Genomic DNA, 6000 nt, shown 5'->3' with positions numbered 1-6000 from the left:
CAAAAAGCAGCCCTCCGCATTATAGCACAAAAGTAGCAGTTGCCATCATGATGGTGCCAACAGTTTGTATTCCTTGCTTGAAATAAAACCGGGAACAACAGCACCAAATAGAATCGGTGGAACTAAGTTTCTCTTGTGTCACGCAGCCATGGAATGACTCACGCAAAAAGTACCACCTGAAGTTAAAAGAGGCGACTTGCTCGGCGGCAATGCTTCGTGCCAGTCTCCTGCCGTACACCTTCACCGCCCTGTACCAGAGCCACAAGGCGGGAGCCATGCTAGCGCGACCAATGTTCTTCGAGTGAGTAATCGCAAACAGCGATGCTATTAGCCCCGTTGCCCCATGCATAGCTCCAGTGGACAAAGAGCAGCGAAAGCTCTCAGAGTTCGGTAATCTCTAACATTACGAGGAAAACACTCGCACTCGCTGTGCACATGCAAGGAATGGTTCTTAATAATAAATACAACCGTCTAGTAATCAGAGAAAACGAAAGAAAAAAATTGGGAGGCGAGCCTAATCTGGGACATGTGTCTGGTATGGGCACCCGCACTTCGAAATTTGTGTGCCCTGGCGTAATATTCTGTACAAGCGTAAAGTATATATTTGAGAGTCGTTTTCTTTGTTAGGCACAGTAGTTATGAGAACTAACGCACAATAATGCCAGGGAAAGTGTAGGGGATGTTATCAAGGTACTTGTAATCTAAATGGGAAGAAAGAAAAGTGAACGGGAAGATAACTTGCCTCCGGTAGGATCCGAACCTCCGACCTTCGAATAACGCGTCCGATGCTCTATCACTGAGCTACGGCTGCGGTTATAGACCAGTCAACTTTATAGGGTATATACGTTCATTAAACATGTAAGCGTCAGTAAGCGCCACCTGTTGTCATTGTCGCGAGTGTGGAACGCTTTTCCTTGCCTGTTTGGCGTCTCATGATCTTATTACGAGATGGCAGCTGACCGTTTGTCTCTTTAACACCTCTTCAGGGCATCACGTCCACCAGGACGAGATATTATATTTAAGGACTCTTTTCTTTGTTAGACACAATGTTAATGAGAAATGTGTTTCGTCGCGTGGAGCCAACAGATTTCAGATGCCCGGAACCCCGGGTGGTCGAAATGTCCGCATCACTAGTCTATTTCCGGAGTCCCTTATAATCAAAGGAAGAAAAATGTAAATTTAGGTGCTCATTATTTTTTGATAGACCAAATGGTAATTGCGAACTAAGACACAATAATTACCCTGGAACGTGTATATAGGGAATGTTATCAGAAGTAATTCTAATGTAAATGTGTACAGCGAAAAGTTGACGAAAAGATAGCTTGCCACCAGCAGGATAAGAACCTGCGTTCGGAGGTTTGAATCCTTATGCTGTCAAGTTATCTCTCAGTCCACTTTTCTTCCTTTACACTTATATTACAGTTACTTCTAATAACATCCCCTACACTTTCCCGGGCACGGTCATCTGTTCTCGCTTGATATCAAAACGATAGAGTGTTTTTCTGGAATATAAAAAATCAACAAATGACAGATTGCTACTGCATGCGTGAACCGGGCAGGATACCAATGCGAGGGGAGTAATTACGTGCTACAAGAGCAGAGCCGAACCTGTTCTCTTGGCTACTTAACAATAAACACAAAATTAAGGTTAATTCTTGTTCGCCGCTGCTTTTACGTTCGTTCCAGGTTTCCCACAGACAATGGCACCCACGCGTTTACAAGACAGTTTATGTTTGGACCACATCTACTAGTTGTCCCAGGAACGAAGCTGCGCGTAAGTATATACTCCCTAAATTGCGATGGAAAGCATGAATTTCCAGCAAAGACTCTTCTGCAGTATACTGTAGATCATTTTTGTATAGAGAGGAGGAGCGTACCGCCGCACCTCAAGACTGGAAGAAAGCTGTTCTCTCGTCGAAACGTCTGCTCGACACAACCCCTGTTTTCCGACTTTTCTTTTTTCATCTATGTACGTAGCAATTGCAACATTACCGCATTAACACTATCCAAATTATATCACAGGAAGGCCCACGTGTAACAAAGGTGTTCCTTGTTTTAGGTACAAACATGTACCGTGTCTTAGAAGGTACGTCCTTTCTCGACTTACAGTTTTGTAACGCTTAACTACGGCAGCGTTATGAAAACTGCTTTTTTTCAGATGCGAAGCACCCATCTTATGAGCGAGCTTGACCCGGTGGTATATGCGTGCTTCACTGCGCATGCGCCTACTGTCACAGGTCCTGTTAATTAGGGAGGCGATCGCCGGGCTAATTCCAAGGGCCGAAGTATCGGCCCCCCCGAACCGTATCACGAAAGCGTGGACAATTTAGAAGTGGTCCAATTTGGCGCGCCAGCGGATGCCGGCTGTGGCCCAAAGAACAAGTCAGAGCCGAGAGTTGATAAACAGAACAAAAATTATATTCTCAATTACGGCAGATCTAATCGATACACAAGTATGCACACTCGACAATAGTTGAATACAATATGACACCAATCAAACAACGTACTACACAGTGCAATCAGCCATACTCGAAACGACGGACACAGACAACAATACGCACTACAATGCAGTCACATGCATCGAACAACCAAGACACTTAAAGACTAAAGAGTTAAGAAACTTATTCAGTCCAAAGTCCTTGGAACAAAAGTCTGGATGATACTCTTCCGATGATCACTCACTCAAAGTCCAGTGTTGTCGCTCCGCTGCCTCCGAAGTTTCTCTTCCAGGAATTCTCGTGTCTTCACTTGGCCGCTCTCCAAGCTTCAACCTTCTTCGCCGGAAACACGTCGGCTTCCCACACGCAGCTGTTGCCACGCGTCTTCGCTCAATAGCGGTAGACACACACTCTTGCCTGTAGCTCGAGTCTTCACCCCTCAGGTGGAAATCATCTTCTTCTCCTCCTTTTTCACGGAAGACAAAAGGCTTCGCCCACAAGGCGGAACACCCTACGCACTCTGGCGCATACTTTCTTCTTTTCCTGCTTTGTCACTAAGGACAAAACCTTCACTGACAGATGCGGTGGGATACCCTACGCACTCTGGCGTTAACTTCCTTCTTCTGATGATCTCCCACCTCCGCTGCTCGGTTAAATACCTTCCGCGCGCGATTCCAGAAAGTTCTCATCATTTCATCGGCGCGATACGCAGCGAAGGCTGGGGAAAAAAGCGAGACGATATGGGGGCCGTCCGCGACGGATGACTAAACCCGGCATCACCACGCCCCGTTCCCTCGAAAAATTTCCAGGGCTTGCTTGGCCGCCGATGTGGGGTGAGGAGGTTCGTCGGTGACCCTACGCTTCCGAGAGGGGAGATGGACGCGCGCCCGGGGAGTCTTTGAATGCTTGTTTTCTTTTTTTTATTTATCGTTGACATCTCGGCACTTCGTCGCGAGAATTTGGCGGTGCGCCCTTTTTTGAGCGCTCGTTTTGTGACACCTACTCTCTCTCCCGCCTTCGTCCTTCGCACCGAAATAATAGCTAGCACATAAATCCAAACACACGGGTTTACAGTACACTTCATCTCTATCAGAATTCGGCCGCCGCTGCCGGGATTCGACCCCGGTACATTCAGATCAGCAGTGAAGCACCACAACGACTATTGACCATGACGGCGGGTAGGGGTACTGCAGGGTAAGCCAGAACGGAAGGATTAATGACGAAATCACAGATCAACAATTAGCTTTCTCTCTTTGCACCCAGCGAGGACAGCTATCGCATGTTGTCCCTTTGTTCTCAAAATAGCGGTGCGTGCTTGCAGGCATCGTCGAAGCTTGTAAAAGCCTATTTCCCGAGGGGCGTCTGGTACGAGCCGCGCAAGGGCCACCGAATCCAAAGCCTTGGCCAAACCATCTTCGTGCCGGAATCAAAGCACTCGGTGGCACCTTTCTTCGCGCGAGCGGGCAGCATAGTGCCTCGTGCGATAGCTGGGTACGTGTTGTGTAACTTCGTAGCGCTAGCTAGTTCACTATGGTGGTGCCATGTTCGAAGACTGTGCTATTGAGATTGGGCAAACAGCAGGACCGTAGCCGGAATTTTTTTTCGGTTTCGGGGGAGGAAAGGTGGGGACACCCCGTTGAGATTGTCAATTTTCGCTTTGTTCGCCAAAGCGAAACAAAATTTTGGGAGGCACGGTGGGGTGTGCCACCCCCTGGCTACGCCCCTGTCAATAGTATGAAGCAAGATTTTCGTGCTGCTATTCGTGGTTTAAATAATACACGCAAAAACGGGACCAAACTCATGATCAGCGGGGGCTCCTTTATACGGTGTATTAACTAGAAACATAGCTGAAGTACATAATATGGAAATGAAGTTTCAAGATAATGAGTAACGTACCTTGATTGCCGCGTATTTTCCTTCTTGGTGCGCAATATTGTCATAGTGGCGTAACGTGTTGAAAATACAGTGTGGAGGACGTCAGTTTAATCACTAAATATGCGTAGTAGAAAGCGGTTGCCTGAATCTTAACAATGCTGCGTTTATCGTTCTATGTGATATTCCTATTTTCTATGTCATTTTAGCGATCATGTCTGAAGAAAAAAAGCACCGCTTGAATAATGACCCTGTTATTGAACATGTTTTGCAACTTAACATCATCGTATATTGGCAGCTTTGGTTGGAGTTGAAATCGCCTCGTCAACATTTTAACGACATAATGCTAAAGAGCTTGTTCCGCACAAATTTCGGTGTCGATTTTGCCTTTGATGTCCGCGTCGGTGTGTGTATGCATACATGTATCGTTGGTTGTGAGCGAAAAATCACCTGCTCTGCGGCCGAAAATTTGTGAAAGATACAAATAAAGTACATAATAAAAATTTCCCAGTGTAAGTTAGGATCGATGCCAGGCCACCTGCGTGGTAAGCATGTTCTTAACAAAGAGCCACAATATTTGTTGAAAGTGTTCTGGAAAATCACACTACGTTCATGTCATGCAGTGAAAGGGGCTATTTAACTCGTCATGTATATTGTGTGGCAGAAGCGCGGAATCGCTCCGGGCATCAAAATATCTGGATTGAGCGTCGCATGTGTGTTATAAAGGCCCACTCACTACAAAGCATTCAGACATATTTAATCAGGAGCAGCAGCAGCAGAAGCACGAACAAAGTGAACAGATGCGTATGTTCGCCTGGGTTCTTACGAAAGCGTAATGAGGTTTCGCTGATCTGCAAGAGGAAAATTTACTCGTTACACTGTAAATGTCGTTGAAAGACGACAGTCTTGCGTCTGGAAAGAGCGAACAAAACGTTTCTTTGATGTTCTGCGCAAGAAATTCGGTGAATGATATTCTGAAGGCGCTGCGTTATGGTGCCTCGAGTGTGTAGCGGACGCGAACAAGCGCATCTAGGCACGTTAGACACTACCGCCATCTGGCAGTTATCTTCGAAAACGAAGGCGTGCGTGACCGCGGAGAAAGATGCGCGCTAGGCTCGGAGGTGATAAGGTGCAGAATTCAAAGCGACGGGCAGGTGCCACGACCGTGTCGTCATTGCAAAGCGTTGGAAACGCCTTCTTGAGCGTCGCGTTGCACTGTTAGCGCAGCGCGATAAACGCTACAGTCCTTAGAGTTACTTGTGTGTGCCTCTTCTAGTATAAAGGCAGATATACAAAAGATTTACGCGTTGTTATGACGCCTGAGATATGCGCAATATTTGCTTTCTTAATTGACAATCGCACAACTATGAACGCTAGACCTTGAGCAATATTGGTGGGCGCGGCGGATGGCGTTGGCCGTTTGGTGCCATTTGGAGTATCGTTGGGGCGAACAAACAGACAAATGTACAGACAGGCAGACCAAAATTTTTTCGTAGCAGGTCCCAAAGAAAGACTATCGTCTTTAAAAAAATGGTGTGGTGGGCACGTAACAACTGTGGTTTGAAGAGGTATTCAGTGATACTTTCAAACGGCCGATGTTAAGCAGGCAGTCGTGCGTTTTCTAGTGGCATAGTTGATACGTGTGCTGAGAGCTGATTAAGGCTAGAACTTCAGTAGGTGATGCGCACAA

This window comes from Rhipicephalus microplus, chromosome 7 (genome assembly GCF_043290135.1).
Source record: "Rhipicephalus microplus isolate Deutch F79 chromosome 7, USDA_Rmic, whole genome shotgun sequence".
Taxonomy (NCBI): Eukaryota; Metazoa; Arthropoda; class Arachnida; order Ixodida; family Ixodidae; genus Rhipicephalus; species Rhipicephalus microplus.
Note: the sequence above shows the minus strand (reverse complement) of the source record.